General features: G+C 46.7%; 1 protein-coding gene across 1 annotated transcript in view; it reads left to right on the top strand.

Moving 5' to 3' along the window:
* Stacl (SH3 and cysteine-rich domain-containing protein) overlaps positions 1-24,827 on the top strand; it is an 898,939-nt gene that overhangs the window by 772,895 nt on the left and 101,217 nt on the right. The window lies entirely within an intron of this gene.

The raw sequence follows: 24,827 nt of genomic DNA, 5'->3' as shown, positions 1-24,827 counted from the left end.
CACATGACAGCAAGAGAATGAACGTGAGCGAATGCGGCCTTTCTTCGTCCGTTCATTGCGCTACCTCGCTAACGCGGTAAACGGCGAAAAGTGATATATATATATATATATATATATATATATATATATATATATATATATATATATATATATATATATATATATATATCAGCTTCTAAAAGATGGAACAGAGCCATATCAGCTTCTAAAAGATGGAACAGAGCCAAACGAAGAGTGCTCCTCGAAGGCTCAGGCTGGGGTGTTTAAATGTGTGTGGGTACAGCCAAGATGAGAAGAGATAGGCATTATGCTTGAGGAAAGAAATCTGAATGTTCAGGCTCTGATAAAAACGAAGCTCAAGGTGAAGGTAGGTTTGCGGCAAGGGTCCCTGTGGCTGTTTGATTTGTTTATGGATTGGGTGGCTGGGGATGTAAATGCAAGTGTCTTGCAGTGAGGGAAAGATATGCTGTCTGTAGTGGGTGAAGGGGGGACCTGGGAAGTGAGTGAGTTGTGGTTTGCTGAGAACACAGCACTGACGGCAGATGCCAGTGAGAGACTGCAGAATTTGGTGTCTGAGTTTGGGGGATAGTGTGTGAAAAAAGGAAGTTGAGAGTAAATATGAGCGAAAGCAAGTTTATTAGGTTTAGCAGGGCAGAGGGACAGGTTAGTTGGGGTGCGAGTTTAAAAGGAAACAATTTAGAGGACGAGAAGTGTTTTAGATACCTGGGAGTAGACATTGCAGCGAATGGAACTATGGAAGTGGAAGCGAGTCATGAGGTGGGTGAGTGGACGAAGGTTCTGGGAGCATTAAGGAATGTGTGGGAAAAAGAGGTCGTTATGTGGGAGGGCGAAAATGTGTATGTTTGAAGATATAGTAGTCCCAGCGAAGTTGTGTAGACGAGGGCATGGGCTGTAGATAAGGCTGTGTGGAGGAGGGTGGATGTTGTGGATATGAAATATCTTAGGACACTATGTGGTGTATGGTGGTTTGATCGCGTAAGTGATGAAGAGATAAGAGATAGGTGTAGTAATAAAAAGAGTGTGGTTGAGTGAGTTGAAAAGGGTGTGCTGGAATGTTTTGGACGTGTGGAGAGAATGAGTGTACTTACCATTATATACGTAAATGATACGGTGACAGAATTTATCATTAGGACCTCAAAATCTGCCGATGACAGAACAACCACAGCACATAAGATGAAAGTAAACAAGAAACTTGTAGCTGTTAAGAAGTTCTTTTGTAGGCTAAGAGTGATAGATGAATGGGAAAAGGTGACCCAGGACATAGTTGATGCAGACTGGTTGCACTGATTTATGAAGTTATATGGTGGTTAAGAATGTTCAGACGATAGGTCCCCACGAATGTAAAACTCCCTCCACGTCCAGTAAAAAAGGTAATTACAAAATTTATCGACATAAAATCGGTTCAAGTCTTGGTACATGATGACTACCTTTGGATTTGAAATGGTTTAGACGAATTGATGGATGGGTCGAATAATGGCAGATGTCCTTCGGTGATGAAAACAAATTTATTCATTTTGGAGGGTGAAATATTCATAAATAAGATGCTCAGGAAGCCATTATTAGAAATGCAGGAAGGAAAGGACAGTGGACAATAGAACAAGTAATGTTAGGCTTCGTAACTATTAATATAAACTATTAATCAAGGGATACATCACTCATTGCAACTCCCTGTTCAGTCCTCATTTGGAATTCACTGTTCGATTCTGGTCCCTGGACGTGGTGCACCAGATGTTGTCAATGCGAATACAATACCTCTTAAGTCACAGGTAGACAAGTACCACAGTATCAATAGATAAGCCAATTCAAAAGAGACTGATTCGCTGATTTCATGTTTACACACTTCAACCTGCTTTTGTTCCATACTTCAGCTTATTCCCTGTAACATCCAGTCTCCCTGATTGATGTTCCATTTGTGCTTTCCTATATGATTTCCATGTCAGTATACTTGCTTTGTACTCCATGATGCTCCTTCACAGCTGTTTTGCTGCCGGAGTGAGTGATATGTAGGGCTGTGCTCTCTCTGTTATACTCTCCTCGCTCAGTCTCTGGTAAGACTAGGAACTCGTGCTGCTGCTGTTGTCCTCTAGCAGTTACCCTCGTCATGGCCCATCAGGTCTTCTGTTATCTGCCCTTCCCATGTACACTCGTATAACCCCCACATCCTACTCTCCCTCACTACTCCTTCATCCCTCTCACCCCAGTCATCTCCCTTACTGCTCCCATGCCTTCTAGTCTCCCCCTGTCTTTCCTTCTCATCTTTCGTGCTTCATTTTCCTTCATACGCCTTCATCATCTTTACTATTTCATCCTCCTCTTGAACATTCCCTTTTCCTCATATTTCTATCTTTTCCTTTCTCTCCCTCCCATTTGACCCCATGCCAGTACCGTCTCTCCCTTCCAACTAACCTCCCCCACCCTAACAAACACACACACACACATTTTGGCAAATCAGATTTCGAAAATTACGCTCGGTGGGGATGGAAGGGATGTGAGAAAAATATGCAAAAGTTGCTTTTGCGAAAATCTGAAGGAATTGTGAGAAGTCTTCGTCTTCTCGTGAAAGATTTTGCCTTTTTTCGTCCCAATTCGTTACCAGTCCGAATTTGGAAGGAGTAGTAGACGAGTCACGCCAGAGAGGAATGCATTCTGTAATCTGAAAGTACTCGAAGAAGAACGGGAATTTAAGTTTATTCTTGGGTGGTTCACACTTTTAAGTTATTTCAACTGTTGAATTGGGGTATCAGAATCCGTGGTGTACTGGGCCATATTAAGTATTTCTTGTTGAAGCTCATATTTGCAAATGACTAGTTAGCGAATGATGCCGTGTGTGTTTGTGTGTGTATACTTTCCACCATACAAAAGGAGTAAGTAGTAACGGTTAACTGAATGTTTACTGCTCGTAGAAAAAAAAAAAAAAAATATATATATATATATATATATATATATATATATATATATATATATATATATGTGTGTGTGTGTGTGTGTGGGTGGGTGGGTTGGGCCATTCCTCGTCTGTTTCCTTGCGCTACCTCGCTAACGCGGGAGACGGTAGTTAAGTATAATAAAAGAAAAAGAACAAAAAATTATATATATATATATATATATATATATATATATATATATATATATATATATATATATATGGCGTTAATGGGATGGCCTTGATTAGGGCCTCAGCTGCCCGTGTCGTTTCAGCTAACATAAAAAATAATACATTTTCTTTGAAGAACTGTACGTTATGTGCGCGCACACCTCCCTTAGGTAGGTCTCCTGCGGTCATGGAGACGTGCATGATTGTGTGGGTAGGAGCGAGAGGAAAATCAGCGTGGGCCGCGGTGGTCTGGCTGCGTCTTGGAAGGTGGGTAGCAGTTACAACTCGAGGTAGAGTAGACCGTTGTGTGGGACGGTCTCCAGTACTTGTGTGGACGTGAGCTGAGACATGGGCGAGACAGCCCTCTCTCTCTCCTCCTGCTGCCGCCACTTCGGTCATCTGGCCTGGTAATATTAAGAGCATGTGCTCCAAGTTCCTGGCTTTGGAAAGGTTTTCCTATACTCTCTCTCTCTCTCTCTCTCTCTCTCTCTCTCTCTCTCTCTCTCTCTCTCTCTCTCTCTCTCTCTCTCTCTCTCTCTCTCTCTCATATATATATATATATATATATATATATATATATATATATATATATATATATATATATATATATATATATATATCCCTCCCACTCCGCCCGCTTGCCTTCTTGCAGCGTCAGCAAATCCAGTCCCGGGGCGCCGCCCATCTCTCCTAGTCCATCCAATCATCGTACGAGCAGCATGAGCCGTGGCCTCACCCCGCCCACGTGAGCACTCGCATAACTCATAACTATCATCCTCGATATCATCTTCATTACTATCATCCTCGACGTCATCTTCATCTTTATCATCCTCGACGTCATCTTCGTCACTATCATCCTCGACGTCATCTTCATCACTATCATCCTCGACGTCATCTTCATCACTATCATCCTCGACGTCATCTTCGTCACTATCATCCTCGACGTCATCTTCGTCACTGTCAACCTCGACGTCATCTTCGTCACTATCATCCTCGACGTCATCTTCATCACTATCATCCTCGACGTCATCTTCGTCACTATCATCCTCGACGTCATCTTCATTGCCTCTTCGTTTAATGTCGTCACCTTCTTCCAGAGTGGCACGTGGCGCGTTCATGTGTTCCTCTGCTTCTCGCTCTTCTTTCACCCCGTCTCCGTCACTGCCTCGCCCCATACCTGGTTCTCCCCGTCACTGTCTCTCCCCATACCTGGTTCTCCCCGCCACTGTCTCACCCCTTACATGGTTCTCCCTGCCACTGTCTCTCCCCATACCTGGTTCTCCCTGCCACTGCCTCTCCCCATACCTGGTTCGGTTCTTCCCGCCACTGCCTCACCCCATTCCTGGTTCTTCCCGTCACTGCCTCACCGTCTCAATTACCCCAGTCGCTACTCCTCGTCACTGCCCCCCCAGTCATTACCCCCCCCAACCCGTCACTGCCCCACTCAATCACTGCCCCTCCCTGTCACTTACCGTCACCCGTCACTGCCCCTGCCTGTCACTTACCGTCACCCGTCACTGCCCCTCCCTTGTCACTTACCGTCACCCGTCACTGCCCCTGCCTGTCACTTACCGTCACCCGTCACTGCCCCTCCCTGTCACTTACCGTCACCCGTCACTGCCCCTCCCTATCACTTACCGTCACCCGTCACTGCCCCTCCTGCTGTTCACTGCCAGACAGTGACCCCCGCACTACCTGTGTTTCATCTAGGAGTACATATGTACATTGCCTGATCACAGATGCGGGACGAAGAACGCTGTCCCAGATCCCACCAGAGTTTTAACTTCACACCGCTCCCAACCCCTGCGCCGCTGATCTGTAACCCAAAGACCTGGATTTAAATGTTAAGTGTTCCCACTTGGTAATATTGCTTGATGTGTCGTACCCGTTGCCTTCTTCCCACTTTGAACATTTCTCATCCCTTTCCCTCCCTCTCTCTCATCCTTTCCCATCCTATATCGTCCCACTTAGTTTTAGCTTTTTTTATTCTTTTTTTTTTTTTTGCTCAACCTTCCCGTACCCCCCCCCTCCCCCATCCCCACCCCAGCCATTCTCAAGTGCACCCCCCCCCCCCGCCTCCCCTCCCTCGGCTCACCTCAATCCCTCTATTCCCACCCCCAACCCCCCCCATCCCCTCAGCGGCTGAACCCTTGAACACATTTAGTGATTTATTTTGCTCTCTCTCTCTCTCTCTCTCTCTCTCTCTCTCTCTCTCTCTCTCTCTCTCTCTCTCTCTCTCTCTCTCTCCTTCGCGATCCTCCCTTTCCTTTTTTCTTTTCTCTCTCATTCTTTCTCTGTCTCATGATTCTTCCTCATTCTTCGTAACAATTGGCGTAGCTGTGCGTATTTCCGGATACGCATGCGGTTGATTGAAGTTTATCGGGACACGGTATCGTAGAAATGACTACAGCGGACAGGATGAGAATTGTGAACATAACGAGGCTGCCGAAGGTAAGGTGGGCCAACATAATGTTACACAGCAACGAAAGAGTTTGGCGGGCGATCAGTGAACGGACATTGAACATGGCGAACGATCAGTGAGCGGATATTGAACATGGCGAACGATCAGTGAACGGACATTGAACATGGCGAACGATCAGTGAGCGGATATTGAATATGGCGAACGATCAGTGAATGGATATTGAACATGGCGAACGATCAGTGAACGGATATTGAACATGGCGAACGATCAGTGAACGGATATTGAACATGGCGAACGATCAGTGAACGGATATTGAACATGGCGAACGATCAGTGAACGGATATTGAATATGGCGAACGATCAGTGAACGGATATTGAACATGGCTAACGATCAGTGAGCGGATATTGAACATGGCGAACGATCAGTGAACGGATATTGAACATGGCGAACGATCAGTGAACGGATATTGAACATGGCGAACGATCAGTGAATGGATCTTGAACATGGCGAACGATCAGTGAACGGTCATTGGATATGGCGAACTCAGTGAACGGACATTGAACATGGCTAACGATTAGTGAATGGATCTTGAACATGGCGAAGGATCAGTGAACGGATATTGAACATGGCAAACGATCAGTGAACAAATGTTGAATATGGCGATCAGTGAACGGATATTGAACATTGCGAACGATCTGTGAACGGACATTGAACATGGCTAACATCAGTGAACGGATATTGAATATGGCGAACGATCAGTAAACGGATATTGAACATGGCAAAATTATCAGTGAACCGATGTTCAACATGGTGAATGATCAGTGAGCGTGTATTGAACGATCATTGAACGGATATTGAACATGGCAAACGATCAGTGAACGGACATTGAACATAGTGAACGATCAGTGAACGGATATTGAAAATGGTGAACGATCAGTGAACGGATATTGAACATGGCGATCGATCAGTGAACGGATATTGGACATGGCTAATGGTCAGTGAACGAATATTGAGCATGGTGACCGATCACTGAACGGATATTGAACATGGTGAACGATCAGTGAACGAATATTGAACATGGCTGACGATCAGTGAACAGACATTGAACATAGTGAACGATCAGTGAACGGATATGGAATATGGCGAACGATCAGTGAACGGATATAGAATATGGCGAACGATCAGTGAACGGATATAGAATATGGCGAACGATCAGTGAACGGACATTAACCAAAAACTCGGATGATTTTTTCAAAGACAGTAGTGTAGAGGAAAGCACGAAATTTTTTTTTTTAGAGAAAATAAGACAAATATAATAATACCATCAGTGGCTCGATATCGACCAAAAAGAAATTGGTGCACCACGGGAATTATTACCCAGAGACAATGCACAATGGCAGAAAGGAAAGTAGGTTAGTTGTGAGCCAGGGAAGAACTCAACTTGTGCTTCCTGAGCACACGGTGAAGGTTGGTAAGGGGATAATGAAGTTCCACTGAGGATAAATTAAGAGAGAGAGAGAGAGAGAGAGAGAGAGAGAGAGAGAGAGAGAGGATCATGAAGAGACATGGACAGGAATTCAGTTGCTATTTTTTACGTGTCCAGATTACGAATTATGGTAATCATGAATGACTCTAGTAAGATATACGCAATATGTTAATTACATACTGTAAATCAATGTAAGTCAGTGGCTATATCAAACTGCAATGGAGTTTGGTTATATGATAACTGCACAGTCTTAGGTGTTGAGATATCGAGAGATCATATAAGCACAGTGAACTGATGAGCTTAGAGATAACCCACCTCAGTGACTGCATGAAACACCCAACCATTTCTTAAACAAGACGAGAACAGCAGTGATGTAATCCATGTAACCAATGTAGGGCAAAAAGCCAAACGGTAGACATTCACAAGGTGACGTAAAGCTGATACACGAAGAAGGATCTGAGCTATTACCCAAGTCAGCTTGACTGTGCATGTAACTGAAGTCTTTGATGGAGTGATAAAAAAAAAAAAAAGACATACTGGAATGCGTGATTGAGAACAACCTTAAGGATTTGTACCAGGGTAGATTATGCAGACTGGATTACTGCCTGACCACAATAGCATGAAACTGTGATGCAAGGGAGTAGAACACTGTTTATTCTCGGTTAGACTAAGGAAACTGCAGATTTGTACCAAAAACAGTAGCGAGGCTACACATTAATGGTAAGATAGGAATATGGATCAGTTTTTAACTAGCAGAAAAGTCATAGTTGTGGCCACTGGAAGAAAGTGCTCTGCTGGAGGCACCATCAGGTATTCTACCGTAGCCTCAATTCTCTTTGTGGTTTAGGTAAAGTTCGGTGTTTTTTTGACTACGTTAGAGTAACGAAACGCTAAGATGAAAAGAGGATCATATAGGGAGGCAATAATCATAGACATGGCCTACAGTTGGACAGAATCGAACATGATGGAATTGAACGAGGAGAATTTGAGCAGGTTAATTATACATAGATGACGCTGTATACAGGCCCAACAAGGAGAGTGTTAGAAAGTGCAAGAAACGTCAAAGATCTAGGAGTCATCATAAGCGAGAAATTATAGTTTATACAGCATATGAGGAGATGGCACTATCAAGCTAAGGAATGAAAGGTATGATAATGAGAATACAAGATGTAAGCTATTGCTGAAAATGTTTAGTGTATACATAAGAAGCTTAATCGAATATCGTTGCGTCATACTAACCAAACAAACGGAAGTGAACAATAAAATTCAGAAGCACTTACGGAGTAAGATCGAAGGAATGGAACATATATATATCATCATGAGAGGCTGAAAGGACTCGAACTTTACAGCCTAGAGAGAAGAGAAAGATGCATAATAGTTTGTGCATAACAAAGGACTTGAAGGATGAGGGACAAAACTATGAATTCAAAAGCGTCTCAGAAAGGATGGAACAGTTGATACGTCTTTGAGAATATTGTACTATAATCTGAAATGATATAAAAGAAATATACTAGAGACCTGCAGAAAAAATGTCAGAAAGACCATCCAGTTTACTGTCAGGAGGAATCACACTTGTATGGAGCAACTACTGAAACATCTAAAAGAAAACGATAAATTGTCAAAGTCATTCCCAGATTAACCCGTGGATCGGTGATCATGTAGTGAGAATGACGCCAGAGAGAAATAATTATTCATCAAACAAAGGATGCGGTGAGCGCTACTCTCTAACCGTGTCCTTAGGCAGTATCTCATAGGGACCAGTAGGTAGGTAAACTCTTTGCCATTTCTCTCTCTCTCTCTCTCTCTCTCTCTCTCTCTCTCTCTCTCTCTCTCTCTCTCTCTCTCTCTCTCTCTCCCAGGAGAGGTCGGTCCTTGGTGCCACACTTTCGCCCTCTCGATCACACTGTCTTAGATTATACATACACTCGCTTCGTGTTCCGTCAGGTGTGAACTTCAGTACCCCGTATCATCCCACCAAACCGACTCTCCTGCCAGACGTTGAGTTCCTCCGTAGCGCCGCTATACACTAAATATCCCGCTTAGGCCTTTATTTTTTTCGCCCGTATCTTTAGTCAGGAAGCGTTACTTATGCCCGAGCCGCTTAAACTGGTCCGCTAGAATGTGTCATTTAAGCTATCTTGACGCTATAACTTGGCGTTATCTGAACGCACCCTTACCATTATTTATTGCTATCGGATGATGCCATTCCCGTTACTTGGCGCCGTTATCTGAACGCGCCATTCCCGTGTGACGCGACCGTGCATTCCATTGCGACCTCGCCTCCTCCCTATCTAGCCCTCTGCTGCCTGTGCCAGGACCTGTCATGGTGGCTGTAATCTAGCCAGTTATATAGGTAAGCTTGGTAGCTGTTGACTGTCCGTGGCTCCTCCCAGCAGAGTTTGGCTAGCACTCCACGTCAGATATCTCCTCTCCCCACACTGTCTCCCCATAAGTCGTGGTCTCTCTCTCGTATCCTTTGGTCTCGACCCATCTTCCCTTTGTGTCTCGTATCTTGACTTCCCTTATTTCATCATCTCTTCCGGTTTCACATCATCTCGTCTCCTCTTATGATCTTGTATCATCTTGTCGACTTTTATCTCTGCTCTTTCTATGGTCTTCTATTATCTCGTCTTATGATTTCTTACCTATATGACTTCTGGTCTTATCTCTAATATCGTGTCTTTTTCTAGAGTCCTTGTCTCTTGCCTTACCTCGCCACATCTCATGGTCTCGTTATCTCATCGTATCGTCTCTTATCCATAGTTTTCTCGTCTCTTCTTTTTTTTTTGTTGTGCTCGTGTCATTTATCTTGCTATTTCGTCTTATCAGTAATCTTATATTTTCCAAAAATTTCTCATACCAACTCGCAGCTTTCCTCTACTGTCCTAATCTATCAGTGATTTTGTTAGTGTCTTATTATTTCTCAGTTTCCATTTCTTTTGCTATTTTGATCTTATCGCACCTGTTATCATCTGACATCTTTTCGTCATCTTGGATCAATCCTCGTTTTCTATGGTTCGTCTCGCCTGGTTGATGGGCGCGCTAGGCCCCGCCGCCTGGTAGTGACCTTCCTGACCTCTGTACATAGACGGTGACTTCCCGCGTCCTGGCCACAGCCGACCTCCCGCAGTAGGACAGTTCCTTAGCTCCTACCTACCTCACGTTCTCCTTGTTCCTTGCTATTGGCCATCATCTCCATAGCTTTGTTTCTCTCGCCTTCATATGTCATCCTCCACTGCGCTGAGCGACGTCAATTCGCTTCTTTTTCCTCGCTTCTCATCTTCACTAGCGTCAACCGTCTTGTTTGTCATCATTCATCGGTTCTCGTGTTTAATATCTTCCTTCTGCTTCAACAGCTTTTCCTTCCACTTGTATTGATAATTTGTCATTTATGTTTCATATTTTTCCCTTTATCTTGTACGACCAAAGAAGTAAATTAATTTATTATAATCCAACCAGAAATGTCATTGGCCCAACGCCAAAATCATGAGCCTGGATCTCGTTTACTCCATGTTGATTTGCTCTCGTCTTCCAAGTTTTATCATAGGTTGTGTCTTCAAGCTTCATCATTAGCTACAAGTCGTACAACTTTCTGGATTGCTATTTTCATGATGTGTATTTTATGTGAGTGTCTTCAGTCCCCTGAGCCAATGAGCTCTTTGGACTGTTGCCTGTGATCTGACCCCTGTTCTTGCCTCCCCTTCCAGGACGCTCACCGATTTTATCCCCCAATGACTCCGCCCTCTCCCCCGCCCGCCGCCACCCCACCTCCAACCCTCCAACATTCTCCAGCCAGACCCTACCTCGCACCGTCTCCAACAGTGTTCTCCCACGCAACGCCTCCAACAACAGCCTGCCTCTCGCCTCCTCCATCGAGAGCCTCCCTCGTACGTCATCTGCCGGTGCCCTCCCACGCACCTCCTCCACCACCACCCTCCCACGTAACGCTTCCAGTAACAGTCTCCCGCCCAGCGGCTCTGCCAGCGCCATTCCTCGAAATACCTCCACCAGCAGCCTCCAGCGAGCCTCCTCCACTAACCCTCTTCCTACTTCCCCCGTCACCTCTTCCTCTCCTGTTCCCAGGCGGCCTCCACGTTCCGCCATCATCCCTGTTGCTGCCTCCAAATCCTCCTCTACCGCCTCAAAACCGTCCACTGCTCCTTCTGGCACCTCCCATCCTCCCACTGCTTCCACCCCAACCACCACCATCTCCACCAACCTCCGCTCCCGCCTGCGGAACTCCAGCTGGGATAAAAACAAGGGGAATTCACACAAGGCAGATAACACTAGAGGCGAGAAGAGTGAGGCACGACCCAAGGCGGACCTGGCCTTTCTGGAAGGTATTATGGCCTCCCAGGACGGCCTAGATAGTCGGATGTTCCTGTGGTTAGCTAATAAGGCGTCCTGAGGGCTGCTTAGATAGTAGGATGTTCTCGTGCCCTGTGTATAGCTGCTAGGGAGTTCTTGTAGCTACTTAGACTGTAGAAGTCTGGATAATAACTTATTCTTGTGGATGTCTGGGTAACGGGACGTTGTTGAGAAAGCCTAGTTAGTGGCCATTCTTGTAGTTGTCAACAGAGTAGGAGGACTTTCTGTTGGCTGCCTTGAAATTAGTCTAGACACTAGGGAGTCCTAGTGATTGTCTTTGGGCTAGTGTTTCTCTGGCATAATAGACATTGTGACGTTCTCTCGGTTTAAATTCCTGTGGCTGCCTAGATACTAGAGCTTTGTGGGTGTATATAGAGAGGGGTTCTTTAAGCTGTTCATGTGGCACGATGTGTTTATGACTGTGACGTCTTTGCTGCAGCAAAGATACGAGGTCGAGTTGTGCTTCAAACAGCTGGGTGCTCTTGTGACTGTCCTATAGACAACAGCAGCGTTCATGTGACTCTTCCAGGTACTGTAATGTTAATTATGATACTTATAGACGGTCATGTAGAGTTGTGGTTTCTTGAGCGTTCGTGTGGCTGCCTAGTTATTAGGGCATTACCCTGGTTCTCTAGCACTAGGGTGAATTTTTAGGTTCCTAGATACCACCTAGATACGAACTCTGGTGAGTTTTGTGACTGACTAGACTTGAGTCGTACTTTTGATTTCAAACATTAAGTTGATTGTTTAGATGCGATAGCATTTTTATTGCCGCCCACATCCCCACATGCTAAGAAGTTTCTGTAACTAGACGAATTTGTGGTTTCTACGTCCGACCTTTAGGAATGTATATACGGGATATTATGTCGTAACCCCCTGCCTCTGTGCATCTGTCTTTGTCCGTCAATCTGTCTGTCTTTGTGGACACGTCCCTGTATGATAACTCATGACCAGTACACGATAGAGGCTTCATACTTCCACTATAGGTACTCCCTGTAGGGATAAACCGATTGGATCTTTGGGCATGTGGTTGCATAGATTTGCATACCCTTTTAGAAAACCATTTTTTCTCTATCTGATTTTGCGAGTCCTGTAATTCAAGAGTGCTGAATAAATGAACGTCATAATTTATGTCAGGCAGGTATGTTAAGCATACAAAGATATGACGTACATATTTAGGAGGAGGGGGACTGTACGCGTGTGTAGTTGGTCATAAGAGTAAGTGCCTCTTGTCTAGATACTGGGCTGGCTGCTTTTGAACAAAGCTTTCGCGATTCTCTAGATATTAGGGAACTCTTTCGTTTCTAGATTCGTGATCACACTTGTGGTTGTCTAGATACTGCGGAACTCTCTTGGTTTCTAGATTTACGGGCATTCTTGTGGTGGTCCTTCTAGATGCTAGGTCGCTCCTCTGGCTCCCTTTAGTCATGGACATCCTTGTGATTCTCTGAAGACTAGTGTGTCTTTGCTCTTTGATGGTAAGGTGTCCTCATGGGTTCTGGATACTGCTTGATCTGCTAGTTTTATTGGACACTTTGGCAATTGTTTCTCCTTTTTTTTTTTTTTTTTTTTTTTTTTTTTTTGAGGGGGGGGGGGAATAGCTCATCTTGCTAGCGATTATACAGGTGTTTAGTTAAATGCAGCGGAAGCAGTCTTGCAGATGTCCTGATGCTAAGGCGGTCTAGTTATTGTATAGATGCCATGATATTATTGTGCCATTATTGATACTAGAGCGTTCTAGGCACTCTTTAGATCTCTAGGAGGTCATGAGAGGCTCAAAAAACTAGTTCGCTGTTATGATTTTATGAGACACCAGTGTTCAATTGGCTCTTTAAGATGCTAGGGCGTTCTTATGGTGCCTTCAGCATTAGAGGGTTCCCTTGGTTCTCTAGCACTAGATGTTCATTTCACTCAGGTTCATACCAGAAAGTTTCCGTTCCTCTCAACATGGCTGGTCACTGTTTGTGCCTCGTAGCCTTGGAGTCTTCTCATGGCTCGTAGAAGACTTTCTTGTAGCTCTAAAAATGCGAATTTTCTTTTAGCTCTTAAAACTACAAAGGAGTTTTTGTGGCTTTGAGGATAAGAGAGGCTCTTGTGTCTCTGAAGATAAGAGACATTCTTGTGTCTCTGAAGATAAGAGACATTCTTGTGTCTCTGAAAATACGAGAATTCATGTATTTCTGAAGATACGAAACGTTCTTGTGTCTCAGAAGATACGAGAATTGTTGTGTTTCTGAAGATCCGAAACGTTTTGTTGTCTCTGAAGATTGGAGACGTTCTTGTGTCTCTGAAGATGCGAGACGTTCTTGTGTCTCTGAAGATGCGAGACGTTCTTGTGTCTCTGAAGATACGAGAATTCTTGTGTTTCTGAATGTACGAGACGTTCTTGTGTCTCTAGAGATTGGAGACGTTCTAGTGTGTCTGAATATACGAGACATTCGTGTGGCTTTGAAAATACGAGACTTTCTTAAAGATCAGAACGTAACGAGACATTCTTTTTATAATAGTTACAAGGACTCTCCTGTAGTTTTCTAGATTCTTCACTATTCTTGTCGCCGACCGGCCATTAGGATGTGTTGGCTGCGTTGACCATAGGGTCATCTTGTCTTTGTCCGACAACTGAGATACGCTGGCTACTCTCAAGCTTCCAGAACGTTCCTGCGTGTCTTTTCATCAGCGCTGTTTTAGGGAAGGCGAAGGGGTAGAGAAGACGGGAGCACTGCAGATGACATTGCCTTGTAGGTGTAAATGGATTTTCTGCTGTCTCTTTTACATTAAGGTGTTATCATGATCGTCTGCACTCTCAGGCGTCTCTGTAACTCCCTTGAAACTCTGGTTTTCGTATGGTACTCCTCCTGAGGCGTTCGTGTAGTTCTCTAGATACTGAGGTGTTCTTTTGGGTCTCTTATCCAATGCACTTTTATGGTTTTCCTCCTTTGAGGAGTATTTATTGTCTGGTGAATTCTTCTGGATTCCTTTTCCATATAGCCCGAATTACCCGCCTCTTTTAAGTTACTGACTTTTTGGTGTTCAACTTAACTGCTCTCAGTGTGCAACATAAGTCATTCTTTGATTACATCATGAAGAAACTTTCAAGAATTTCTTCAGCAATCGATTCGAGTCTGCTGATGACACTGTAGGAGTTTAGGTTCTCTTCCAATGACGTATGTAAAGAAACCTTACAGAACGGTCAAACGATTCTTTTAGTAGTTGACTTAGTGTGCTTTATCTTTAATACCCCATCTAGCTGTAGTTTTCGTAGCACTAAAGGGTAGTTCCCTAATTAAACGTAGTTCCATTAACAAGGATAACGACGCATTGTCGCCGAGCCGCCTCCACTCCCATCTCCTCCTACCCCTCCTCCTTCGTGTCTGCTGCGGCCTCTGTCCCTGTCGTCTCGTGGATCCATGGGATCTCTAGAGGCTCCTCTGAATACAGGGCGGAGGTATGGGCATAGAACTATCCGGTAAGTACTGTACAAGGAACGTTTACTATAGGAGTGATAACCGAGCATACCGGGATAGATATCTGAACAGGCAGGAGTAACCAGGGACAAAGACAGGGAGGGTAGTGAATGAACAGACAAATGACGGAAGCAAAGCTGTAAGTAGGCAGGGAATAGAATGGATGAAAAGTTTGAGTAAAGACAAGGTTGGATAGAGAAGGTATGCATTTACAAAGGTAAGACTTATAATAAGGACCTAGCAGTACCGAAGCAAGATGAATATCAAATAATTCAGAAACATAGTACTGAGCAGGTAGAGACGGATTAAACTAAGCAGGGAGAGACGACTGAACTAAGCAGGTAGAGACGAGTGAGCAAAGCAGGGGGGGGGGGCGAGTGAACAAGCAAGGAGAGACGTATGAACTAAGCAGAGAGGGACGAGTGAACTACGCATGTATAGACGAATAAACTAAGCAGGTGTAGACGGTTGAACTAAGCAGGGAGGGACGCGTGAGCTTTGCAGGTAGAGATGAGTAAACTAAGCAGGGAGGGACGGGGAATTCAGCAGGGGAAGGGGAGGAATAAAGAACTAGAAAGAGTGACGAGGATTAAGCGGGCAGGGAACACAGATTACGTAACCAGGGATAAAGCATGAGGTAAAGGGTGCCAGCAGGCAGGGAGGGAGAGGCCGCTCGTCTTAACTCACCCTTGCCACACTTGTGGGAAGATGGAGGGTCTGCTGCTGCTGATGTGCGTGTGTGTTGACTGTGCATTACGAGGAAGGCGTTTTACGGCCTTGCTGTCCAGGGTGTGTGTACTAGTGTGTAGTGACAAGTTGATATTTGATTACCATTTACATACCAGGGGGAAAGAGTTTTGCACTAGTGTTGCCCAGTCTCTTTACCTTGTGTGTGTGTGTGTGTGTGTATATATATATATATATATATATATATATATATATATATATATATATATATATATATATATATATATGTGTGTGTGTGTGTGTGTGTGTGTATGTATATATCATTTATTTATTTATTATACTTTGTCGCTGTCTCTCGCGTTAGCGAGGTAGCGCAAGGAAACAGACGAAAGAATGGCCCAACCCACCCACATACACATGTATATACATACACGTCCACACACGCACATATACATACCTATACATTTCAACGTATACCTATATATTCATACACAGACATACATATATACACATGTACATAAATCATACTTGCTGCCTTTATTCATTCTCGTCGCCACCCTGCCACACATGAAATGGCACCCCTTCCCCCCGCACGCGCGCGAGGTAGCGCTAGGAAAAGACAACAAAGGCCACATTCGTTCACACAGTCTCTAGCTGTCATGTATAATGCACCGAAACCACAGCTCCCTTTCCACATCCAGGCCCCACAAGACTTTCCATGGTTTACCCCAGACGCTTCACATGCCCCGGTTCAATCCACTGACAGCACATCGACCCCGGTATACCACATCGTTTCAGTTTACTCTATTCCTTGCACGCCTTTCACCCTCCTACATGTTCAGGCCCCGATCGCTCAAAATCTTTTTCACTCCATCTTTCCACCTCCAATTTGGTCTCCCACTTCTCGTTCCCTTCACCTTTTGACACATATCCTCTTTGTCAATCTTTCCTCACTCATTCTCTCCATATATATATATATATATATATATATATATATATATATATATATATATATATATATATATACCATGTCATCCCTATGTACAGTACACACACACACACACACACACACACACACACACACACACACACACACACACACACACACACACCAGGTAAGCATTCATCATCCAGGCCCAGAAGATAAGAAAAACAGTTAAATTGACTGTAAGGTGACTCCCATGTCCGGGATTTGACTAGTGGACGGTGATGTTATCCTAGGCACTGCCAAGGCTGGTGTGTGTGTGCGTTTGTGTGGGGCTACTGCACCACCTGGGAGCCAGTAGTGGTGGCGTAGCATGAGAACCAACAGCTACAGAATATATGAGGGCGCTACTTTAAGACAGGTCTTCGCTGGGGTGGGCCTCACCCCCCGGTGATGTGGTGTGTGTGTGTGTGTGTGTGTGTGGTAGCCCGGCTTAGCCAAGCCAAACCCATGTGCAGCAACAGGGCAGGCAGGCAGGCAGGCCCCTTTCCCTGCCCATCCCGCCACAGACCCCTTGCCCATCCTGGCAAACATTCTGTAAAATCTTTACATGTGGCCGTCTTAAAGAGTAGCAACGCGTCCGCTGAAACATTGCTCTGTTGTCAGCAGCCGCGGATGCCGGCAGAAACACGTTTATTGACTTGTTGCTTTCCCTGCCTCAGTCTCCTGACGTATTCAGAACCGTGGTAATGGAGGTTAAACAGAATTTTGCCCTCCTGTACACGGATATAATTTGAACGATGGGACAGATTTATCCAGGGATGTTTATATCTCTTGTATGAGTTTGTGTTATTGTGCGCGCGCGCATGTGTGTGTGTGTGTGTGTGTGTGTGTGTGTGTTAAGCCAAATTAGCTATTTTCGCTATTGGTGCTGATGATATTACAAGAGCGTCTCCAGTTCCGCTAGAACCAGCCGCTGATGTAGCCAAGCAGCAGCAGCAGACTTCCATCAGCATGTGCCCTAGGCGCTGCATCCTGCCGCCAGCATTACCACAGCCGGAAGCGAGAGCTACCATCAACACAACAAGGCACGATACCTGCCGCAACTACAGTATAATGTGAATCGGAAAAGCAAAAATGGCAACAGTAGCCGCAGCTGCACAAACAAAACAAGGAACTGCAGCACCAGCATTACCAGCCCTAGTAGCAACAGTAGCACCATCAGAACCTAGGAACTGCAGCAGAGACAGTAGCATTATCAGCAGAGCAGGGAACAGCAGCAGTGGTATCATCATCAGACAAGGAAGGAACTGTAACGGTTTCAGACGAGCAAGGAACGACTGCATTTCCTACAACAGCGTTATCTGCGGAACGAGAAACGGCAGCTGAACAAGGAGCTGCCATAGTGCCAACAGCAGCAGTATCTGCTGAACGAAGCAACATCTGCAGTAACTATATCATCAGAACGAATGATAACACCAGTATCAGCAGAAACATTCTCAGCAGATCAAGGAACGACTTCGGAACCAACCGAAGTGTTCCATGTATGACAGTAATGAGCAGCAGCAACAGTATCAACAGAACAAGGAACGCCAGCTGTAACAGAGCATTACGGGAGCAAGGAACGGCAGCAGGAGCAGAAGCCTTCCCACCCTCTCTTTGTGGCGCTCATATTGATTCAGCTGTGTTCTGTGCTGCTGATGATGGGGCAGCGCTTCTGCTGTCCTCCTGCTGTAGCCAGACAAGGTCATCTGTGTACTAGGACAGCAGGATAGACACCCTGATACACCACCTGTTTCTGTGGCCGTTGTAGATACAACAGGTGTTGTTTTTGCTGGTGGGAGATACTGCTGCTGCTGTCATCACTGATGTTGCCACTCCTGCTGTTAGCTCTGGAGCATCGGTGGTGAGGCACACGGGATCAGTACTGGTGCCGTATGCGCTCCTGCTGCTGGTAGCAGAAGGTCGGTCTGCTGGAACCTACTGCTCTGAGGTTACCCAGGAAGGGAGGCGGAGGCGTCGCACTGTCCTCGTGCCTCAACACAAGGTACTCCGACCACATATGCTAGTTTTCCCTTAAGGTTTGGGTAACATGCGAGTAACAGTACACTGGCGGAAGTGATAAAGCCTATAGTACATGTGTAATATTTGGGGCGACGAGAGAGTATGACGTGTTACGAACCCTTCCATCCCACCACCTGGGACCCCAGCTCGACCCCTACCCGTCCTACAGCTGTTGTTGTGCTGCCATCGTCGAACACAAGGCGGCATCACCATCTGCTGTAGGGTAGGTAGCAGCCTTGGCAGCATCAGTAGCTACGGCAGTAGTGCTAAAAGCACCAGTGGCAATAGCAGTAGTGCCAACAGCAGAAGGAACAGCATCGCTAGCAGTAGTAATGAGCGGCCCCATGGGTGCCCTTATCAGAGTGGACGCTCATGATCCATCCCATCGCCTCCACTGCCCGCTGCTGCCCACCATCCATACTGGCCTCCAACACAGCGAAGATCACCACGGCACACCTGCGGATCCGCTCACCTCACTCCTCCATCAGAGACACCGCCGCCACACACTTCATGTGTTGATCCCCGCATACCAGACAATACACTTATGTACGGTGACCGTCACACAGCTGTCATCAGGCATGTATCTACACGAACACCCATGTGGGTTTTGCAACTTGCCAGAAGTTGTGTTTATCTCCAATTGTATGCACAGAGGGTAAAGGGAAAAGAAAATAGCCATTTCAGACGATACATTACGTTCCACACGGCACCAATCAGCCATTCCACTCGGCTGGTCTAGACGAAACAGACTCTGGGAACACAAGAGGAAGCCTCCAGATCATAATGCTCCCCGCGACCCTACATACATAATGGAAAAATATGGCTCATGTCAAGAACCCAGAAGAAAAAATAATGGCGCTTTTATACTCCACACTGTTTCAACCTTTTGATATGATGATGTCGTAGGGCACAGATCCCCAGTCCCCTTTCATAATCGTAAAGGAAAAAGATGACTGAAGGAAAAAAGGAATCGCCTTGATCTCCTGGGAAAGGAAAACATAGTGTGTTTTTATTGGTCTTGAATGGCAGCAATTTTACGCGTCTGTGCTGCAGTTCTGTGTCAGTTCCCCGGTGTGTATTGCTCGGCCACTGCAACAAGTGGGAGGTGCGACAGATGGGTGCTGCGAAAGGTGGGCGGCGCGACGGTTTGGAATGAGGTTTGATGGATGGTGCGACAGATGTATGATGTGAAAAGTGGGCGGTGCGATGGTGAGGGGTTGTAGCGGATGGCTAGTGCGACAGGTAGATGAAGTATAAGGAGGAAATTTACGACTGCTGAGAGTATGGCAAGGATGATGTGATACTATGGTTGGTGGTGCGAGATAGTTGATATGAGTTGTACTGCGAATGGGAAGTGCGAGAGAGATGACTGGTGGGTGCGAGAGGAGGAGGAGGAAGAAGTGAGACAGAAGGTTTCACAGGTACATGGTGCAACAGGCGGGTGATCTATAATTTGTACACGCTCTTCCATGTGGATAATGGATAGTGTGGCAACAGTGGTTGACAAGAGGAGTGTTCGAGCAGGTGGTTGGAGGAAAAGGTGTGTCCCAGTAGTTGGATGGTGCAAGAGATGAGTTTCAGCAGGTGGATGGTGGGGCAGGTGTGTCCGAATGGGTGGATGGTGGAACAGGTGTGTTAAAGCAGCTAGATACAGATCAAGGAGTAGATTCCAGCAGGAAGCTGGTATTCAGATGTGTTTCAGAGAACGGGTGGTGGGACAGATATTTCAGGAGGTGGATAGTGAGAGAGATGTGTATTCCAGTAAAGGGCATTGGGACAGGTGTGTTCCAGGGGATGGGTGGTGGGAGGGACATGTTCTATCATGTGGCTGGAGGGGGTTGGTGTGTTACATGAGGGAAGTGGTGGCACATATGTTCCAGCAGATAAGATGATGCAACGGGTGTTCCAGCAAGTACATGGAGGGAGAGGTGTGGTCCAGTAGATGGATGGTGGATTTTTGTGTTCCAGGGGGTGTCGGGGGGAACAAGTGTGTTCCAGCAGGTGGGTGGTGTGACATTTACAATCCAGCGTGTGTTCAGGGGACAGGTGTATTCCAGCAGGTTGGTGGCTAGCTAGGTGTGTTCCAGCAGGTGGGTTGTGGGATATGTGTTTTCTCAGCAGAGACGTGGTGAGATAAGAATGTTCCATTAGGTGGATGGTGAGGGATGGGACAGATGTGATGAGATGAGAATGTTCCATGAGGTGGATGGTGAGGGATGAGACAGGTGTGCTTCAGCAGGTTGATGTTGGGACAGTTGTGTTCCGGTATGTGGATGATGGGATACTTATGATCCAGCAGTGGAGGGACAAATAGATTCCAACAGGTGGGTAGTATGACAGGTGTGTTTCAGCAGGTGTTTGGTGGGGCAGGGGACAGATGTGCTCCAGGAGGGAATGATGGAACATGTGGAACATCAAGTGGGTGGTTGAACGTGTGTGTTCAAGTAGGGAGGTCTTGGAACATGTGTTCTAGCAGTTGGCCGGAGGAACAGGCGTGTCCCAGGAGGGAGCTGGTGGGAAAGGTGTGTTCTAGCAGGTGGGTGATGGGACAGGTGTATATTACCAGGTAGTTGGTGAGAAAGTTGTGTTGTTGCAGCAGGTTGGTGAGGGGACAGGTGTGTACCAACAGGTAGCTGGAGTGACAGATGTGTTCCATTCCAGCATGTGGGTGGTACGACTGGCGTGTTCCAGCAGGTGTGTTCTAGAAGGTATGTGGTGGAACAGGTGTTTTCAGCAGGTTGGTGATGGGACAGGCGTGTCCCAGCAAGTGGATGGTGGAACAGTTGTGTTCCATCAGATAGATGGTGGGACAAGTATGTTCCAGAAGTTGGGCGGCAGGGCAGGTGTGTGCCATCAGATAGATGGAAGACGTGTTTCACAGGTGGGTGGGGAACAGGTGTCTTCTAGCAGTTGGGTGGTGGGACGTGTGTTTCAGCATGTGTATAGGGAACGGTTGTGTTCTAGCAGGTGGTTAGTGGGACGTGTGTACCTGCAGGTAAGTGATGGGACAGGTGTGTAATAACAGGTGGTTGGAGAGACATAAATGTTCTACTGGGTGGACGGTGGGAAAGGTGTGCTTCAGCAGATGGGTGGCAGGACTGATTTGTTTCAGCAAAAGAGTGGAGGGATGTCTTTTCCAAGAAGTGGGTTGTGAACAGGTGTGTTCCAGCAGGTGGATCGCTGGACAGGTGCGAGAGCCGAGCCAGAGGACAGATGGTGGTATTACTAGTAGATTGTTGGATAGACAGGGAGAACTGCAACTGAAACGAAAATAGACGGTGCGACAGATGGTCGGTAAAACAAATGGTAACAGGCAGGTGTTACTGCAACAGGTGGTCAGTATGACAGGTGTTCGATGCGACAGATGGTTGTGTCAATTGTCACGTGCGAAAGATGGACGATGTCGCAGATGTTTGGTGTGACGGAGGGGCGATGTGTCCCGGGATGGCACGACAGATGGACGACGTGTCAGGTGTGCTGTGCGACATATGGACGATGTGCATGGGACGAAAAATGACGATTTCGTGGATGGATGGACGATGTGTATGGTGTACAGTGCGATATATCACCGTAGTATTGTGACAGGCTGACGAGGTGTCATCTGAGTGTTGCGATAACAAAACTGCTATCGCAAGGTGCGACATATGGACGGTGCAGTAGGTTGGCTGTGCAACAGGTAGACAAGGTATGGAGTGGGTGGTGCGACAGGTGGACGATGTGTCAGGTGGGTGGTGCGACAGGTGGGCGTTGTGCCGCTCTTGGGCCTACAGTGTCTATTGATCACACACACACACCCCACACCCCCTCACTGCTCCCCCTCCCCACCATGACTACTGCAGGGACGGTGGAGAGGGAGGGAGGGGGAGTGCACGAGAGAGTGAGAGAAACGGGGGCATAAAGGTGAGAATATAGGGCGGAAAGCTGGACACAGGAGCAGTAGAGGCGAAGCAGGGAAGACAGGGGTGAAGACAGTTGGTGTGATTACTGAAATGACCAGAGAAAACGTAAGTAATGGAAGTGGAGAGAGAAAATGGATGAAAGAAGATAAACGGGCGAGGATGGTGTACAAAACTAAGAGAAAGGTAAAAGTTCGTAGAAAAGTAGAAAAAAAAACATAGTTTGAGGGTAAACTGGAATGACTGGTGTGGAGCCGTGAGAGAAAGGGGACGAGGAGAGCAAGAACTGGCAAAGATGGAGGGGGGAGCGTGAAGGAGCAATCAAGCAGATGACAGGTGTCTGACGGACGACACGGAGGGCACAAGTGTATGAACCTGGGGGAGAGAGAGAGAGAGAGAGAGAGAGAGAGAGAGAGAGAGAGAGAGAGAGACAGAGACAGAGAGAGAGAGAGAGAGACTTCGACACATGGACACACAGAAAGAGATATAGACAGAAGCGTAAAGGTACATAGAAAGACAGTGAGAGAGAGAAGAGTTGAGGAGGAAGGCACATTTCACGAAGGTGAGGGAGGAGCAGGAAGACTTAGAACTATAGATATAAGACTTTATCGTACTGGTTCATTAGACTTCAGAGAAAACGTTCGTGGATCTAGTGTATGACTTTGTACGTGTGGCAATGCCTTATGGAAGGTTGTGATGCAGTCAGGGGGCTGTAAGGTGCAATGAGAGGGTCCTTGTTGGATTGTAGTACAGCAAGGGGCCGTGCGGTGCAGTGAGGGGTTCGTTTGGTATTGTGGAGCAGTAAGTGGCCAAGTGGTTATGTGCGGTAAGGGGGACCGTATGATGCAGTGAGTGGGGCTATTTGATGTTGTGCAACGAGGGGAGCGTGTGGTGTTGTGACGTATTGAGGGAGGCCGTATGATGTTATGGTGCAGCGAGTAGGCCCTTCGGCATTGTGGTTTAGTGAAGGGGTCGTGTGATGTGGTGGTGCAGTGAAGGGGGCCGTGCGGTGTTGTTGTACAGTGAGGGGGGAACAGTGTGGTGTTTTGGTGCAGAGAGGGTCGTATGATTTTGTGGCGCAGTGACGGGGGACGTGTGATGTTGTGGTGCAGTGAGGGAGCCTGTCGTGTTTTGGCGTAGGTAGGGGGCGTGTGGTGGTGTGATGCAGTGAGGGTTGTGTCTAATGTTGTCGTGTAGTGAGGGGGCCATGTGGAGTTGTGGTTCAGTGAGGTTTAGGGGGGGGGGGGAGCTGTGTAGTGTTGCAGTGTAATGAGGAGGGGTCTTTGTGGTGTAGTTAGGTAGGCGTGCAATGTGGTTGTGCAGTGAGGGGGGCTTTGTGGTGGTTATGTGCAATTTAGGGGGTGTGGTGTGATGAGGGACGGGCCATGTGGTGCTGGGTTGCAGTGATTGGTGACCGTATGGCGTTGTAGTGCAGTGAAGAAACCCCAATGGTGGTGTGCGGTGAAGAGGAGTACTTTACAGAAGTTAAAAGCGGATTCACTGCTGATGTACCATGCTTCACAGTTTGTGTTCTTGCATTTCGTGAAGCGTTTGTACTGCTCTGGTCACTGATTTTTTTTTGCAGGATGGCCCTCTCATTGGGTCAGTCAAGTTTCTTTACCCATCGTAGAGAAGCCGTCGTAGCATTTGCTTGCGCCATCTCATATTTTCTCCTACATTTCTACTGCATAGAGTCAGTTCAGCGACCAGTCCTCGATGATGCAGGCGTGTGACGTTGCACTGTATCTTTAGTAACTGGGGATGACTGGCAATCTTATGTATTTCGCCGTACGATCCAGAGAAACTGTCCCCCCCTCCTTCAAGATGTACTGACGTCTTGGGAACCATCTTCTGTTGTATCAAAATCTTTGTTGCCAAGATACTGGACACTCGACAAAGAGGTGATGCTGCAGCTGGTGCTTCTCCCCTCCCACCAGGTGATGCTGCAGCTGGTGCTTCTCCCCTCCCACCAGGTGATGCTGCAGCTGGTGCTTCTCCCCTCCCATCAGGTGATGCTACAGCTGGTGCTTCTCCCTCCCTCTAGGTGATGCTGCAGCTGGTGCTTCTATCCTCCCACTTGATGATACTGCAGCTGGTGCTTCTCCCCTCCCACCAGGTGATGCTGCAGTTGGTGCTTCTCCCCTCCCATCAGGTGATGCTGCAGCTGATGATTCTCCCCTCACACCAGGTGATGCTGCAGCTGGTGCTTCTCCCCTCCCACCAGGTGATGCTGTAGCTGGTGCCTCTCCCCTCCCACCAGATGATGCTGCAGCTGGTACTTCTCCCCTCCCACCAGGTGATGCTGCAGCTGGTGCTTCTCCCCTCCCACTAGGTTTTCAGACAGATATAAAGACATGGTTACTGTTAACCCATGGTCCGAGGTATAATTGTCAGTGGTG

This window comes from Panulirus ornatus, chromosome 1, assembly GCF_036320965.1.
Source record: "Panulirus ornatus isolate Po-2019 chromosome 1, ASM3632096v1, whole genome shotgun sequence".
NCBI classification, from domain to species: Eukaryota; Metazoa; Arthropoda; class Malacostraca; order Decapoda; family Palinuridae; genus Panulirus; species Panulirus ornatus.
Note: the sequence above shows the minus strand (reverse complement) of the source record. Positions and strands in the feature narration are given on the sequence as shown.